At 41.5% G+C, this 19,196-nt stretch overlaps 1 protein-coding gene across 1 annotated transcript in view; it reads right to left on the bottom strand.

The window, feature by feature from the left end:
• CNNM2 (cyclin and CBS domain divalent metal cation transport mediator 2) overlaps nt 1–19,196 on the bottom strand; it is a 180,779-nt gene that overhangs the window by 85,134 nt on the left and 76,449 nt on the right. The window lies entirely within an intron of this gene.

Raw genomic sequence — 19,196 nt, 5'->3', positions numbered from 1 at the left:
TAGTCTTACACACAAAAACATACACAAGTATCTTCAAGCTTACAGCTTAAAATATTATAAAATTGAGCCCAAATAATAACCTAATCACTGGGCCAACAGGTACCATGGAGGTTAAGGCAATGGATTCCCAGATGGCTGACCATGCAGTTTGAGTCCCAGACCCAGCAGCTTGAAAAGCAGGCCAGGTTCATGTGTGGGATACCCAAAATCCTGAGGAGAGAATGAAGGAGAAGGGATTGCAGTGTGGCCATCCTCCTCAAGAGGTGATTTCGTTCTGTTTCTGTTTCTGTTTCTCTCTCTCTCCCCCTCTCACTCTCTCTTTCTCTCACTTTCTGGTGAGTGCATGCGCCCTATAGCAAAAACAAACAAACAAACAAACAAACAAAAACACCTAATCATGTAAATAAACATCTCCCTAATTCAGGAAACAACCAGGATAAAATTTACTAAATGAATAGCTTATTTATGTATTATATGTTACTAATATAAATGAATATATCGCAAACCTGTTAGAGATCATTTAAGATAGACGAGAAGTGGTTAATTGGAGAGTCTAGTACATGCTGCACCAAACAATGGCAAGACAAGATCTGTTATTCTCCACGCTCGACACTGGATTGTCGATCTCTGCATTTTACTAAGTAAAGTGTGCAAGATATGATGTCTTGTGTTATCAGCGTGCCCTTGGTCACTAGAAGATTTAATACAGTTCTGTGTTTCCTGACTACTGGTATTTTGATTAGATTCTTTTTACTAATATGTTTATACTTTAAAAAAAAATTTTTTTAGCTTAAAAGTTCTGTGTAAATGAAAGATTTTGTGCTGTCATTTGTTTTGCAAATATTTACCCTGATATATGTTTGCTTTTGAACACAGTTTATGAGTTGTAGCCAAATCTGTCAATCTTTTTCTTCATGAATTATGGATATTTTGTCATCTTCGTAAGGCCTTCCTCCACCAAGAGTATAAAGACAACATACTCTCCTACAGCTGATCCATCTGGATTTTGTTCTGGTACAAGAAATGGCCACCTGTTTCTTCGGAATATCCCAATTACCCCTAAATTCTGAAATTCTAGTACATGTTGATCAAAAAGTTAATGTGGACCCATTGTGGTGGATAGGGAATGCACATGAGCTAGACGTGATTCTCCGGGCACCAGGCCCAGGACTTGAACTGCGAAGCTAGCCCTGTGGGGTCCAGCACCTTAACCTCTACGCTACCTGCTGGTCCCAGGCTTCACTTGCCTTTGCAACAATGCCCAGCAGCTGGGCCAGCTCTGTGGCCTAGTGGTTCAGGATCCCACAGGGCTGATGGTATGGTTTGGATCCCATCCCCAGTGGCTTGAAAAACAGGCCAAGTGTCCAAAATCCCAAAAGGATGGAGAAGTGGAAAAAGGACTGTCCCATCACCAGGTCCCTCTGGGAGGGGCTTATTCTCTGTCAAGTACATGTACCCTCTGGCAAATTTTAAAATAACAAAAAATATAAAAAAACAATACCCAATACTTTATCCACCAAACTCCACTGAACCATTGTTTTTAGAATATGGTTTACAATTAATCTTAGCTCTTACCTCTGACAAAAAATATACGCTTGTTCACTTGGGACCAGCAGATGACATAGCAGTTACACTGCTGGACTCCCATATGGCCGACAGTGGTTTGAATCTCAGACCCGGTGGCTTCAAAATCACGCCAGGCACGTGTGCGTGTGCCCAAGAACCCAGGAGGAGAATAGAAGAAAAGGGATTGCGACATGGCCATTCCCCTCGAGGGGTGATTTCTCACATTCCTACTTACTGTATCTGTCTGTCTCTCTCCTGCCCCCCACCACGTCCTCCATGAGCACACGTAGTCTAAAGCAAAAAAAAACCTCTTAAAAAAATAAATATATGGGAACCAGCAGTTAGCGTAATGGCTATGTCTCTGGACTCCCATGTAGTCGACCATGGTTTGCATCCCGGACCCGGTGGCTTAAAACTCACGCCGGGCGCGTGTGCGTGCATGCCCAAGATCCTGAGAGGAGAATGGAGGAGAAGGGATTGCGGCGTAACCATCCCCCCTGGGGGGTGATTTCTCGCTTTCTGTCTCTAATGTCTCTCTCTGTCTGTCTGGTGAGCGCGCGCGGGAAAAACTCTCCAAAAAAAAAAAAAATATATATATATATATACACACACGCACGCATATATATACTTTATCCTTGTCCACAGTGTATCTCATTGATCAAGATTTTACTACTCCTACAGTCACATAAGAAATTCTCGAACAAACATAAAAACTCACTGGCAGGAGAGTCGCTACTGTAACTTCATCACAGGTAAGTTATTTGGCCAAACCTAGTAAAACTGCAAATGCAAGTAACTCTTGATTTAGCAATTCTATTTCTAGAAATTTATCCTACAGGTAAATTTATGAAAGTTTAAAATGAGGTATGTCAAGGAAATTCTTTGTTGCATTATTAACAATAAGAAGTCTGTAAACAACTTAAGTATCTATCAGTAGAAGACTGGTCAAATTTATTATAAGTCAGTACAATAAATAATATACAGCTATAAAAAGAATGACAATGCTTTTGCAACATTAATACAAACCATCTCTAAGATGCACAGTGGGAAAAAGCATAGAAGTGTACATGTGTATGTATTAAAAAGGAAAAGTCATCAATACATGTGGTTGTGTATTTCTGGAGGAATACAAATGAACTGGGCCCCAGGGAGATAGCCCTGATAAGGAAGCAGACGAATTTTCAATGTACCTTTCTGTATTTTAAAATTCTTACATACTGTGACCAGGATACCTATGCAAAATACATTTTAAAACATTTGTCAGTTGTTTTTTTAATTTATAAAACTTATTTCTACCTGACAGTCATACTTTGTAAATCTTTCATTTGATTCTCATATAAATAACTTTTAAAATAATATACCCATTCTTAGAATAGCTTCTTTTGCTTTGTCAGTGACCTTGGAATGCTTTCATGGGGCAAAATGAGGTACTCACTGCTACACGCCCTTCCTGGGTACATGCAAACATTTACCAGTGTCCAAGTGCCAAGCATTGTGGTGGATGTTAAAATGCAAAGATGTTCAGTCTCTGCCAAAAGTTGTCATTAATACTTTTTTTTTCCAAAATGAGAAAACTTTTCCCCTCGACTACAAAAAAGTACTACAGGCTCATTGTTTAAATAAAATAAATAAATATTTTTAAAAAGAAAAGCACATAAAGCATATGAAAATGAAAATCATGGGGGCCAGCAGGGGGTGTAGTGTTTGGACTCTAGACTTCCCATGGAGTCAACCACTGTTCGAATGCTGGACCAGGCAGCTTGAAACGCGAGGTAGGTGCACGTGCGTGCATGCCCAAGGTCCAGAGAGGATGGAGGAGAGGGAACTGCAGCATGGCCAGCTCCTCGGGGGGATGATTTGCCTGTTCTGGACACTTGGTAAAAATGGAGTCATATAATTTCCTGTCGTCTTTTATGACTGAATTCACTCATGTAGCATGTTTTTAAGATTCATATGTGTGATATATGTGATTACATGTAAATTTTTAAAATAAATAAAATAGAAAAAAAGATGCACACATGCTGTAGCATGTATCAGTACTTCAGTATTTTTTTATGACTGAGTACCAATGTCCACAGCATGGATATACTACATTTATTTATCTGTTCATTAGTCGAGAAACTGAGTTATTACCCCCCTTTTTAAAAAACTACTATGAATAATGCTATGACTATGACCATCTGGATATTCATTTTTAAAATTTTATTTAATTTTATTTATGATCATTATTATGTATATATATATATATTTTTCTTTTTTTGACCAGACATAGAGAGAAAGAGACAGGGAAAGTAAGAAAGCAAGCCACCAGATCTGGGACTTGAACCACAGCTAGCCAGGTGGGAATCTAGCATCCTAACCACCAGGCCACCTGCCTGCCCCTGTATACAAGTATTTATGTGGACACATCTTCACTGCTATGCCATATGTGACACTTATTTTTTGAGTAATTGCCGAACTGTTTTTCAGGGCATCTAGACCTTTTTTGGGGGAGAGGTTTTTGCTATAGGGCATGTGCACTCACCAGAAAGACAGAGAGACAGAGAGAGAGAGACAGAAAGTGAGAAATCACCCCCCAGCCACGCCGCAATCCCTTCTCCTTCATTCTCCTCTCGGGATCTTGGGCACGCACGCACACGCGCCCGACATGAGTTTAAGCCACCAGGCCCGGGACTGGAACCATGGTCAACTACGTGGGAGTCCAGTGACCCAGCCATTATGCCAACTGCTGGTCTTGCATCTAGACCATTTTATATTACCTCCAGCTATGTATGAGAATTCCCATTTCTCTGCAGAGTTAGCCCTGTTTTCATTTTATTGATGGAATCCTATGAAACATAAAAATTTCAAATTTGGGTGACATTTATTAATTTTTTTTCCTTTGGTTACTTGTACTTTTGATGTCCTATCTAAGGCTTTACTTTACCTAACTCCAAATCACTAAGACTTATTCCCATATTTTCTTCAAAGAAATTTAAAGTTTTAGTTCCTACATTTAGGTCTTTGTATCTTTTTGTATATAATTTAGGAAATGGGGAGGGGGAACTCACGCCTCCATTGCTTTACATATGGATATCCAAATGTCTCAGCACCCTTTGTTGGAAAGGCTATTCCTTCCCCACTGCAGTGTCTTGGCATCCTTGTCGAGGGGTCAACAGACAGCCCAGCCTCCAGCCTAGCGGTCCAGGGAGCCGATCCCACGTGGCTGGCTGCAGTCTGCGTCTTGACCCTGGCGACTTGAAATACATGCCAGGCACATGTGCATTCGTGCCAAAACTCCTGACAAGATGGAGAAATGGGGGCCAGCAGTTGGCATAATGGCTATGTCGCTGGACTTCCATGTAATCGACCACAGTTCAAGTCCCGGATCCAGTGGCTTAAACACACGCCGGGCACGTGTGTGTGTGCCCAAGATCCCAAGAGGAGAATGGAGGAGAAAGGATTACAGCGTGGCCATCCCCCCTGGGGAGTGATTTCTCACTGTCTCTGTCTTTCTGGAGAGCGCACGTACCCTATAGCAAAAACCTCTCAAAAAAAAAAAAAAAAAGATGGAGAAATGGAGAAAGGACTGTGGTGTGTCCATGCTCCACTGGGAGATGCGTTCTGTTTTTCTCTCTGGCAAGCACATGTGCCCTCTCAAAAAAAAAATTCAGTTGACCATAAATGCATAGGTTTACCTGAAGTCTTTCAATTGCCGTCCACTGATCTATGTCTACCGCCACTACCACATAGTCAGAGTAGTCACTATGCTTTTTTTAAAAAATAGTTTTTATTTATTATTATTTTTTTTAATTTGCTAGAGAGTGAGCGAGAGCAAGAGTGAAAGCAAGAAAACAAGCAGCCAGGTCCAGAGCTTGAACTGTGGCCAGCCGTGTGGGAGTCCAGCGCCTTAACCACCACCCCACCTGCTGGTCCCCCCATAGTTACTATACTCTGTAGTTATTTTATATCCATAAAAATTGTCAAAAACTGGGACCAGCAGTTAGCGTAATGGCTATGTCGCTGGACTCCCACGTAGTCGACAGCGGTTCGCGTCCCGGGCCCGGTGGCTTAGAACTCACGCCGGGCACATGTGCGTGCGTGCCCAAGATCCCGAGAGGAGAATGGAGGAGAAGGGATTGCGGCGTGACCATCCCCCCTGGGGGGTGATTTCTCGCTTTCTGTCTCTATGTCTCTCTGCCTGGCAAGCGCACGCGCCCTATAGCTAAAATTCTCCAAAAAAAAAAAAAAATTGTCAAAAACTGGGCTCTGCAGGTGGCATGGTGGTTAAGGTACTGGACTCCCACATGGCCAACCATAGTTCAAGTCTCAGATCTGGCGGCTTGCTCTCTTACTTTCTCTCTCTCTCTCTCTCCTTCTCTCACTAAATTAAATAATAATAAAAACAAATAAAATTAATTTTTTTTTAATTGTTAAAAACTAAACATAGGAGTTACCATTTCAACTGCTGTTTAGCATACAGCTGGGCAGCATAAGTACATCTGCCCTGTGTGTGCCCGTCACCCACACGCATCTCCAGATCTCTTCATCTCGCACAGCTGGAACGCCACGCCCACTCACTCACTCCCCACTCTCTCCCTCAGTCCCGACAACCACCCTCTGTCTGCCTTTACGATTCTGACTGCTCAAAGTACCTCATACAAGTGGAGTCACACAGTATTTCCTTGTGTGGTCAACTTCTTTCCCTCGGTATAGTATCTTCACGGCCCATCCACGCTGTAGCACACGTCGGAATTTCCTTTATAAGGCTGAATACTATTCCACTATTTGTTCCTACCGAATATTGCTTTTCTGTTTACCTGCTGATGGACGGCTGGGTTGCCTCCCTGTTTTAGCTATTGGGAATAATGCTACTATGAACAAGGGTGTCCATAGTATGTCCATAGTATGTTCCTTACATTTTCACATGAACTTTAGGATCTCTCTTCCAGACCCTGTTCAGTGCTTGTGGGTATATACCCAGAAACGGAATTGCTAAATCGTATCATAATTCTACTTTTGACTTTTTGAGAAACTGCTATATTGTCTTCTACAACAGCAGTACCACTTTACATTCCCACCAACAGCGCGCAGGGTCCCATTTCTCCACGTCCTCACCCACACTGCTGTTTTTCTGGAGGGTTGTGTTTTTATTTTTGGGGGGGGGGTGGTTTATTGTTTTTAGTAGCCATCCAAATGGGTATGAGATGGTATCTCACTATAGTTTTCTTTTTTCGATTGCCAGAGTGACTATGCACACCAGAGAGAGACAGAGAGGCAGAGGAAGAGAGAGAGAAAGCACTCTCCTATGGGACATGGTCACGCCATAAGTCCTCCTCCATTTCTCCATCCTGTCAGGATTTGGGGAAGGCACACACATGTGCCTGGAATGCTTTTCAAGCCGCCAGCATTTTCAAGGACCAAGTATCAAACTGCAATAGGCCGTGTGGGATCTGGCTCCCTGAAGCACTAGGCTATGGAGCTGGCCCTCCCATTATAGCTTTGCTGTGTCTCTCCCTAGAGAGGCCGAGCATCTTCCCATGTGCTTATTGGCCAGTAGTAAGCGTTGAAAGTTCTTTTCCAAAACTGGTTATTATATGTTCCTCACATTTTCACATGAACTTTAGGATCAGTCTGCCAATTTCTGGAGGGAAAAGGGCCGTTAGGATTTTTATAGGGATTGTGCTGAATGTATAGATCAGCCTGGGGAGTACTGTCATCTTAACACTAAGTCTCCGCCAGGGACTTCAGATGTCAGGTCTAGTTAACCTCGCTGGCAGGAAGGCTTGGGGGGGTAAGAGGTGTGCAGAGAGAGATCAGGCATAAAAGGACCCTGTCTAGTCAGTCTCTCTCATGAAATAAAACAGGCTTAAAAAAAATAAGTCTTCAATTCGTAGATCCATAGGTGTGTGAACATTGAATGTCTTTATTTAGGTATTAATTTCCTTCAATATTTTTGTAATTTATAGAATACAAGTTTTCCAATTATTTTGTTAAATTTATTCCTGAATATTTTCTTTTATTGTAAATAAAAAAGACATTTTAAAAATTTTCATTGTGCTTATTTGTTAGGAACATATAAAACTACAAGTGTCTTTTTTTGTGTATGTTACTTTCTATGTCCAAGACCGTGTTATCTACAAAAAGAGATAGTTTTATTTCTTCCTTTCCAATCTGGGTGCTTACTTTATCCCTTTTAAAAGGCTGTATAGGGGCAGGCAAGTGGTGTGGTGGTTAAAAGCGCTGGACTCCCACATGGCTGGCTGTGGCTTGAGTCCTGGACCTGGCAGCTTGCCTTTTCACTTTCCCTTTCTCTTTTTCTCTCTGTTTTTCTCTGGTCAAATTTAAAAAGTAATAATAACAAATGGAATTAAATAAATAAATAACATGTTTTTAAAAAAGTTGTGTTATTCACTTCATTATATTCACACTGATGGTTTTATAAGACCACCCTGCCCAGACACAAGCCATCGTTTCTCAAGGTCCGTAGATTTACTTTAAGGTAGCATATATGCATCGGGGACCTGTAATAAAATAGCAGTCAGAAAGTAATGCACTACAGTATAATGCTTACATGGAATTGCACTTGATAGCTAAATAAAATAGAGTGGAAAGTGCTTATCTTTAAAAGTATTGAGTAGCCTGTCAATTATGCATACTGAGGTGGTTAGCCAAGCCAGCCTCATTTCCTTTCACACCTACTAAGAAAGCCCAGAGGGACTTCCTTGGTCTAAATGCTGATTAAAGGGCTCAGCATGTATCAGAAGTGCAATTCATTGTGGGCCCATCCCCTGTCTGAAGTCATATTTGCATTATGAGTAAAAAGCCTAATTGCTACGAATGAACTAATCCTACTTTTACAAAGACAGGACACAAGAAGCCGTGAACATATTAGAAGTGGGTAAAAGTCACGTGGCATCAGAAGAGAGTTTACAAATTCTAACTTAATCAGGGCTAGCCAGATACAGAAGGAAAAAAAAAATGACTTCACTGCCAGCAGAAAGCTGTAAACGAGGCAGTACCCAGCTCAGTCTAAGTCACGTTAAATGCATGGCTTTTCCTGGAGGGAGAGGCAGTCCCGGAGTGCTGCGGTTAAGCGCTGTGCATAGAGAGCCAGATCCCACATGGCTGACTGCGGTTCAAATCCCAGCCCTGGCAGCCAGGCAGACACACTAGATGTGCACATGCATCCACACGGGTGCTCACAGTCCTGATGAGATGGAGAAACGGAAAAAAGGAGTAGCAACAGGATCACACCCCACTGCGGGTGCACTCGCTCACACTCCTTCTTCCTAGTACGCCCACTCACCCTCTAGCCATAAAACATAAAAAACTAGCTTGTGGGGAAAGGAATGACATATGTTTCTAATTTTTCCTATGCATCATGACTTTCCTGACAATTCGATGTATATGACTTTTTATTCTCAAGGAGGTATTTTTTCCTAAACCTTCATAAAGCCTCAGGGTAATTTCACTTTATTCTTTTGCCCTTTCATTGTTTTATTCTTGTAGTTCCTATACATTATGATTCACACAAAGTCTTTCATCAACAATGAAAAAATGAACTATAGAATTGCATTAGAAATCTAACGGCATATCTTTGCTTAATACTGTATTGTTCTAGGGATTAAATGCATTAATCCACTGACTTAGCTTTTTTTAAATGACAGAGAGCACGTACAGGCCCTGGGGTGGGTGGGGGAGGAAGAGAAAAGCACCCTGACAGGTCTGGTTACGCTGTGATCCCCTTTTTCAAGTCCTCTAACCCCTAAGGCTTCTGGCCACCTGTGCGCACCCAGCATGTTTTCAAGCTGAGCCGGGATCCAAACCCACTCTCAGCCATACGGCTTCCAGCTTTACCCGGTGCTTGCATTACCACTGCACCACAGGGACTGGGCTTTGTGCTTTTATTTATTTTCACACTTTGCCAGAAGGTGCGTGCACTTAGAGAGAAACGGGTGGGAGGCGTGCTGCCCTCACCCCATAGGAATGGTCCTGTCAATCTCTTCTCCACGGTTTCCCCTTACTCAGGATAGATGTGTCTGCTGCATTTCTCGAGCTACCACGTCTGAGAACTCAGCTGTAGGGCTGGCCATGTGGGATCCAGCCACTCCAACCACTGTACCACTAGCTGTCACCTCCCCCAACATTTCATTCTTTTTTTGGGGGGGGGGTAGGTTTTTGCTATAGGGTGGGTGAGCTCGCCAGAAAGACAGAGAGAGACAGAGAGACAGAAAGCAAGAAACCACACCAACCCCCAGGGGGGATGGCCATGCTGCCGTCCCTTCTCCTCCATTCTCCTCTTGGGATCTTGGGCACGCCCGCACACGCACCCGGCGTCAGTTTAAGCCACTGGGTCCCGGACTTGAACCACAATTAACTACATGGGAGTCCAGCGACACAGTCATTATGCCAACTGCTGGTCCCTGACTTCATTCTTAATTGAAGAGAAACCTCATATAGGGGCCAAGTTATAGGAACTTTACTATCTTTATTATCTGTGTCTTTTTCTGAACTTCCTTCTCATAAATTATATTTTACAAATACTTTACAGATTTAAATACAGTTGGTCTATAGCATGTCATCAACATATTTTAGACAGATGCTACATACATAAATTTCTTTTCAACTATCTAATTTTATTTATTATTGTTGGGTTGTTGGAAAAGTTATGACACATTTTTGCATAAAAAATGTAGACAAGGGGGACTCTCTTACACTGCTGGTGGGAATGTAAATTAGTCCAAGCACTGTGGAGAACAATTTGGAGATTCCTCAAAAATCTACAAATAGAACTGCCATATGATCCAGCAATCCCATTTCTTGGCATCTACTCAAAGGACAGAAGAATTCCTCATTGGAAAAGTGCTTGCACATCAATGTTTATTGCGGCACTTTTCACGATTGCTAAGACATGGAACCAACCCAAATGCCCCTGTACAGCTAAATGGATTGAAAAACTGCGGCACATATACTTTATGGAATACTATTCAGCCATTAAGAACAACAAAACCCTGGCTTTTGACAGAAAGTGGAAGAATATGGAAGATTTACTGCTGAGTGAAGCAAGCCAGGCTATGAAGGAGAGACATTGTATGTCCCCACTTAATATATACCGAGCGGCTGCACTCGGTGACTGAAACTAATTGCCTAAAGGATATAGAAACGCAGTATATAAATATAAACACCAGATATAGTGTGTGTGAAAGAGGAGGGTCTGAGGAAGGACATTTGGGGGAGGGACAGGGAGGTAAAGCATTAATGGCACAAAGAGGTGTGGTATTATCTGTTGAAGATATTTTGTAGTTTTATCAACAGTACTAGGGAGAAACGTTCACCTGTTGAAATATCCATTTTGTAAGACAAATAATAATGTGATTGAATGTATGGAAGAAAATGAAGTGAAAAAAATTTTAAAAATAAAAATTAAAAAAAATGTAGACAAAAATATGCCATGACTTTTCTGAAAACCCAATATTATCTTTTTATTTTGCTAGAGGGCACATACGCACACCAGAGAAAGAGAGCAAATAAGAAAGCAAGTCGCCAGGTCTGGGACTTGAACCATAGTTGGCCACATGGGAACCTAGCACCTTACCGCTGTGCCACCTGCTAGCCCGCCTACATAAATATTAAAACCGAGAAAATAGACTTCGCATCGGTTTTACCATTATATTTAAGTTATTCATCAGAATTTTTAATAAATTTAATAAATACTTAGTATCTAAGTTATAAGCAAATTATATTCCTAAAAGAGGTTACAACATCAATTGGAGAAGCCAGATGGTGGCACAGCATTAAAACACGACACTCTGCAAGGCAACGCTACCCAGGAGGGTTCCTTGTTTGCATTCGGAGACCTCTGAGTACATCAGGCATGAGCCTGCCCATGACTCGGGCCGGTTGACGGGAGGGGACTGTGGCATGAAGGGTCTCTTAGGGCTCTGCCTCTTTCTTTCTCACTTACTTGAGTTAGAAGTAAACTTTAAAAAAGATCAATCAGGAGTGGTGGTAAAGGTGACTGGATCCCACATGGCCAACCGCAGTTCAAGTCCTGGGCCTAGCAGCCTGAAAAATAAGCTAAGTTCATGTGTGTGCCTGCCCCAAATCCTGAAAGGAGGGTGAAATGGAGACGGGACTGCAGTACGACTATTACCCGCAGTGGGTGCTTTCTCACTTTCTCTCTCTCTCTCTCTCTCTCTCTCTCTGGCAAAACGTGTCCTCCGACAATGTTTTGTTTTTTTTTTTTAAAGAAAAATCAATCAGAAAAAAACTTCTTGTAGCAATAAAGTTAAAGCTATTTACTAGAATTGCTAAAGTATACTATTTTAAATACAGTGCTGATGCAGCAATAATATGAATTCACTAAATGTCTGTGGCTATCCTAGTAACCCAAGCATTAACTGTAGTACCATAAGACATTATTTTCAATATGTGTTTACTATGGGAACAAGCAAAGGAGGCTGACTCTCTAAGAATTCAACTTCTCTTCTTTATCCCTTCAGCTATGGATATGGCTATGGGGCAAGAAATTAACAAAACTAAAGAATGCCCCTTAAGCACATTGTAGAAATACCTTTTTTTTTTCTGAGAGATTTTTACCATACAGTGCTTGCACTCCCCAGAAAGACAGAGACAGAAAGACAGAAAGCGAGATATCACCCCCCAGGGCGGGTGGCCACACCACAATCCCTTCTCCTCCATTCTCCTCTCGGAATTTTGGACACGCACGCACACACGCCCGGCATGAGTTTAAGCCACCGGGTCCAGGACTCAAACCACAGTCAACTATATGGGAGTTCAGTGACATAGCCATTATGCTAACTGCTGGTCCCTGTAGAAATACTCTTAAAAAAAACCTTCATGAGCTCTGTGCTTCGGAAATTCCAGACTGCCCATTTTATATTTTTTCAAATAATATTTCAAATTCACATATAGAAGAGTATCTTCTATTTGAGAATATAGAAAACAGCAATGATAATTTTATAGTCAAATAAATTACATTCACTATCATGAATATATTCATTCTCCTACGATTGAAGAAGACAATTCATTACCTAATAAGTACATTTCTAAATACCCAGTGCTAGCTGAGTGAAGATTTTCTACCCAGATGACAAAAAATTTTCATCTATGGTCTAAAAGAAATACTGGGCTTCAAGATAAAAACATACATCTAACGTAACTTTCAGTCAGTCCTACCTTTCCCCAGACCTCCCTGGACATTAAACAGCTTGGATTTGCCTTGGAAATTACTATCACTGAGGGGACTTGGTGCAGTGTCCCTTCCATGAAGGATCAGATCTCCGGGCCAGGAAGCAGAGGGTTTCTAACAGGGATTGTTAGCATACCCTGTTCCCTTTGACCTGTTAACCTCTTAACCTATGACCTACTGGTACAGCCCTTCCAGTCACTTCCCCCACAACCCTTCTTACTAAATACTCCACCTTGTATTTACTTTTTAAATCTCTCCTCTCTATACCTAATCCTCAAATCTACCTACCACTTATCCTAAAAGCATCATTTGATCTTTCTAGGTCTGTCTCTGCTTTACTACCTGTTTTCATGAGTAGACTCTAGAACTATGACATAGCCCTCATGTCAAGAAGGAACTCTTTGAGGCCAGCAGGTGGCATAATGGCTATGTCGCTGGACTCTCACGTAGTCGACCGTGGTTCGCGTCCTGGACCCAGTGGCTTAAAACTCACGCCGGGCGCGTGTGTGTGCGTGCCCAAGATCCCGAGAGGAGAATGGAGGAGAAGGGATTGCGGCGTGACCATCCCCCCTGAGGGGTGATTTCTCGCTTTCTGTCTCTCTGTCTCTCTCTGTCTGGCAAGCGCACGCACCCTATAGCGAAAAATCTTCTCCAAAAAAAATCAAAAAGAAGGAACTCATTGAGGCCAGCAGGTGGCATAATGGTTAAGGTGCTAGATTCTGACATGGTCAACTAGGGTTTGAGTCCTGGATCCAGTGACTTGAAACTCACACTGGGCACATGTATGTGCACACCCAAAATCCCAAGAAGAGAAGGGGCTGCAGCATGACCATCCCCTCAGAGGGTCATTTCTAGCTTTCTGTCTCTCTAGTGAGTGCATGCACCCTATAGTAAAAAAAAAATCTCTGGAAAAAAAGAAGAAGAAGGAAGAGGGGGAAGAGGGGAACAGGAAAAGGAGGAGGAGACTTATCTAGAGGCATCATCAAAATTCAAATACTTGGGTCAGCCCTGTGGAACAGTAATCAAGTTCTAAGCATAGGGAGTTGGATCTGACATGGCTGGCTGCAGTTCAAATCCCATCCCCAGCGGCTTGAAAAACCTGCTGGGTATGTGTGCATATGTGCTAAAAATCCTGATGGAATGAGAAACAGAGAAAAAGGGGTTGCAGTGTGACAGCACCCCACTGAGGAATGCTCCCCCCTCTCTCTTGCGCATGTACCATGTGGCATACATATTTTAATATATACTTAATCTAAATGTTTCAATACTATATATATTTTTAATACTTATTTTATTTAACTTTATTTATTTATTTATTTTAATTTGACCATAGTGTGAGAGAGAGAGAGAGGGGGAAAGCGAGAAAGCAATTTGCCAGGTCCAATCAAACTGCAGTAGGTCATGTGGGAGTCCAATGCCCTTAACTACCATGCCACCTGCCTGCTTCAACTATATATATTTTTCCCCCCAGGAGGTTTTTGCTATAGGGCACATGCATTCACCAGAGAGACAGAGAGCGAGAAATCACCCCCCAGGGGGGGAGGGCCACGCTGCAATCCCTTCTCCTCTATTCTCCTCTCGGGATCTTGGGCATGCACGCACACGCACCCGACGTGAGTTTAACCCGCCGGGTCCAGGACTCGAACTGCGGTCGACTACATGGGAGTCCAGCAACATAGCCATTACACTAACTGCTGGTTGCTGGTTCCCTGTATATATATATATAAAATATATATATATTTTAATGTAAATGTTTCACTAACAAGACAAAGTTATTTTTCACATAGTTGGAACAGAAATCCTGCACTGTGCTGCTTTTTTCTTTTGTAATGTAGTGATATGGAATCTAAGTCCATTCCCCTTGGGTCTGTGTTGACCCTATGGCTCATTAGTGACCAACAGAGTAGAGCAGAAATGACACTGTTTCTGAGACTGGGCCAGAAGAACCTGAGCAGCTTCACCTGGCTCCCTCTGGCTCTTTGATCTCCCAGGCTCCACCTGGAACATTGCCTGTCCAGCATCTCCCTCTCAGCACCCAGCCACTCTGCTGTGAGGGTTCAGGCTCCATAGATATGATTTGGTAAACAGTTCAGTGAGTCCGGCCTTCAAGTCTCCCAAGCCAGTCACCAGACATGTGAGTGAAGAAGCCTCCAGATGATTCCAGACTCCAGCTGTTCATCCTTAGCCTTTCAACTGAGGGCTTAGACTTCAGGGGACAGAGAAGGCCATCCCTGCTATGCCCTACTTGAAATCCACAGAATCAATCTGTGAGCATGACAAAATGGATATTTTCAGACTACCAACTTTTAAAGTATTAATAGTTTTCTACATGGTGATCAATAAACATAACAGAGTTCTAGCAGCCAGAAAGAGAAAATAGCAAACATGAATAGGAAAAAACTATCAAAGCAATACTTGGAAAGAACATGTGTTTTCAAACTATTAATAAAATGGCCTACCAAAGACCTATACAACCAACTTAAAAAGGTCTATTTCAAAACATACCATTGAAATTTTCCAAAATTATCAAGCATAGGGAGTCTAAAAAAATTAAAGAGAAAAGAAATAAGTCGCCCACAATAGAACAAGAATTAGGATGAAACTGGCCTCCTCTTCATTAAGACCAGACACCAGTAGGCAATTCATAAACATTCTCAGGGAAAACTCTTATGAACTAGAATTCCATTCCCATCTCAACTAGCCATCAAAGGTTCATGCTGAATGAAAGAACTCAGAAACTACTTTCTCCACATACTCCCGACAGTCCTTAAGGATATGCTCCATCAAAATCAGGAGTCTGTCAAGAAAAAGGAGGAAACCCTTGGGATGGGAGAATGTATGTGCAAAGTATGCCTCAGATAAGGGACTGATAACCAGAATATACAGAGAATGCAAGCATCCTACCCCCCCCCAAAAAAAAAGCAAGAAATAGATGGACAAATGAGCTAAACAGACAAGTCTTTACAGAAGACATATGAACATCCAAAAAGCATACCAAAAAAATGCTCAACATCACTTATCATAAGGGAGATGCAAATCAAAGCCACACTGAAATACCACCTAACCCCAGTCAAAATGGTTCAGATTAAAAGAATAAAAAATAAGTGCTGGTGAGGTCACAAGGGAACTCCCCTACACGGCTGATGGGAATGTAAATTGATACTACCACTGTGGAGAACAATATGGAGGTTCCTCAAAGACCTGCAAATGAAACTACTGTTCGATCCAGCAATTCCATTCCTGGGTATCTACCCAAAGGGTAGGAATACACTCAGTCAGAAAAACACTTGCACATCCATGTTTATTGTATTGTTATTCACAATTGCTAGGACGATCCAAATGTCCATGAACAGATGAATGGATTGAAATGGTGTGGCACATATACACTACGGTACACTTAATTAATAAAGAGAGACCCTGGCATTTGATAGAAAGTGGACAAATATGGAAGATTTACTGCTAAGGGAAGCAAGCCAGACTATGAAAGAGAGTCATTGTATGTCCCCACTCAATATACACTGAATGTCTACCCTCTATGACAGAAACTGAAAGTCCAGAAGTACGAAAGCATGGAGAGCAACTGTGGCTACTAGAGACAGTGTGAGAGGAGGATGGAAAAAGGAAGAGGATGAGAGGGAGGGAATCAAAGGGAAAAGAAGGAAGCAAAACATTTAAGGGACATAAAAATGAAAAAATTATCTGTTGATAACGTGCTTGGCAGTATCTTTGGGCAAATATATAGCATATTCATGATCAGTAAATTCATTTGGTATGCCCTAAGGATATACAGTAATTGAAGGTGGAAAAAAGAAACAAAAGAAAGGAGAGGATATGGGACCTAGGAACAATCTGGAACGTCATAGGATGACACTGAGAAAGCTATAGAGAGTAGGCAGTTCAGCTTGGAGAAACAATCCAGGACAGTTCTGGGGTAGGAAAGAATAGAATTCAGTAGAACATATAATGAAGAGTCTGAAAAAAATTGAGATTATAATAAAAGCATATAAGTCAGCCCAGAGTCTAGGGTGGTGGTTAAGGTGGCTGGATCCCACATGGCCACCCTTGTGGTTCCTGGACCTGGTAGCTTGAGATACACACCGGTCATGTGTATGTGTGTGCTCAAAATCCCAAGAGGAGGGAGAGATGCAGGAGAAGCAATTGTGGGGTGACCATGTCCCATGAGAAGTGCTTTCTCACTTTCTTTCTCTCATCCTCCTCCCGTATAAACACTCAAGCCCTCTGGTAATTTTAAAAGTTAAAAAAATAATAATAATAAAGTAAAAAATAAATTATATACCTCAAGGAAAAAGAAAGGCCATAGAAATGTTATACAGTAAATATAATCAAGATACACTACTAGGATATTAAATTAAAGATATTTATGTACTTACAATAATGTAAATGATTTTCAGCTTTTAGGTATAACCAATATACAAATCAATGAAGTCTTAATTGCAGCTACATTACATCATGAAATTTCACCAGCTTTGGTCATTTTATAAAGACCCTGATAATAGGGGGCCAGTAGGTGACATGGTCGTTAGGGCACTGGACTCCATGGTCGACCATGGTTCGAATCCCAGGCCTGGCAGCTTACTTTCTCACCCCTCGACCCTTTCTCTGTCTGTAGCAAATTTAAAAATAATAAATAAAACTAATTTTTTTAAATAAAAAGTCCCTGATAATAAAAGCAAAGTAAAGATGGCAGAATTGGGCAGTATAAGAGGTGATACACAAAGGTAGAGGCACTACTGTTCTAACTATAGAACACAGAAGACAAGAAAGAGAAATCCACAAAGCCAAACCTTGATTCTCTGAAAAGGTCAATAAAAATTGTTATATCTCTAGCTAGATGAACAACAACATGAAAAAAGACCTAACACAAATAACATCAGAAATGAAAAGAGGAGACATTATTATAGACCCCACAGACTTAAGATGACAGTAAGAGAATACTGTAAACCATTCCACACTCATTAATTCATCAATTTAGATGGAACAGGTTCTTACAAAACTGGAGACAGACTGAATGCTCTAGCACTAAGGCTGAGAATAAGGCAAAGATGTTCCTTCTCACCACTCCTATTCAACAACACATCGAAAGACCTAACCAATTTAGTAAGTCCAGAAAAGGAAATAATAAGTATACAGATTAGAAAACAGAAAATATGAGGGGTCTTCAAGAAGTTCATGCAGAATGCATGTCATGGAACATAAACTGTGCACGGTGGGCAGTCAGTGGCATGGTGGTTAAGGCAGCTGGATCTCACATGGCCGACTACACAGTTTGAGTCCCAGACTTTGTGGCTTGAAACACACCAGACATGTGTGTATGCACACCCAAAATCCCAAGAAGAGTAAAAAATGGAAGAGAAGAGACTGTGGCATGATCATTCCCCATGAACGGTGGGGGAGAGGTGCCCCAGCAGGTGCATGTGCTCTCTAGTAAATATATTTTTAAAAAAGGAAAAGAAAAAAATTTCAAAAATTTTAGCACCAAAATAAACTCATACTTTAATTTCATTTTCCACAAACTTCTAGCAGTGTCTTCTTAAAAACCATCTCTATTCACAAGGTTGTCTATAGAAAATCCTTATTAACAAAACAGCTAGAACAAATCACTGGTGGGCCCAGGGGTGACTACAAAGGGGTAGCATGAGGGAGTTTCTTCAGGGTGATAGGACTGTCCTGTTTCCTGAGCATGGGAGTAGTTAACCAAGTCTATACCTATGTCAAAATTCACAGTATGCCAAATAAAATTATTTTACTGCATATTGTATTTTTTTAAATTACATTCGTTCTTCAATAAGCTTTTATTCAATCATAACATCCTCAAGAGATGGGCAGTGACTTGTGTTCACAAAGCTTTAATATCAATATAAAGCCTACCTTCCTTCCCCAACCTCCATTCCTATTGTTTCTTTTTCTTTTTTTTGAGAGGTTTTTGCTATAGGGTGCCAGAAAGAGAGAGACAGAGAGACAGAAAGTGAAAAATCACCCACCCCGGGGGGGTGGGGTTGGCCACGCCACAATCCCTTCTCCTCTCGGGATCTTGGGCATGCACACACACGCGTCTGGTGTGCATTTAAGCCGCAGGGTCCGAGACTTGAACTGCAGTCCTACATGGGAGTCCAGCTACATAGCCATTATGCCAACTGCTGGTCCCCCATTCCTATCATTTCTAATTAACTAATTAACATTTCTAATTAACTAATAAGGATGTTATGACAAATTGCAATCTAAGGACAGTTAATTCTAACAATCTATGGACTATATCACCTGAAGACATTCCCCAAAATCTCTGCATAAAATAAAATGAATATCACAAAGTCAAAGTTGAAATAACAAAGAGAAAACCCAGGTGCAAGAGAAACAGAGCTAAAAACCGGACACATGTGAGCAGGAATCATGGAGGACCAATCCATGACTATCACCG

Source organism: Tupaia chinensis, unplaced genomic scaffold, assembly GCF_000334495.1.
Source record: "Tupaia chinensis unplaced genomic scaffold, TupChi_1.0 Scaffold144255_1, whole genome shotgun sequence".
Classification (NCBI taxonomy): domain Eukaryota; kingdom Metazoa; phylum Chordata; class Mammalia; order Scandentia; family Tupaiidae; genus Tupaia; species Tupaia belangeri.
This window is presented reverse-complemented; position numbering and strand designations above follow the sequence as displayed.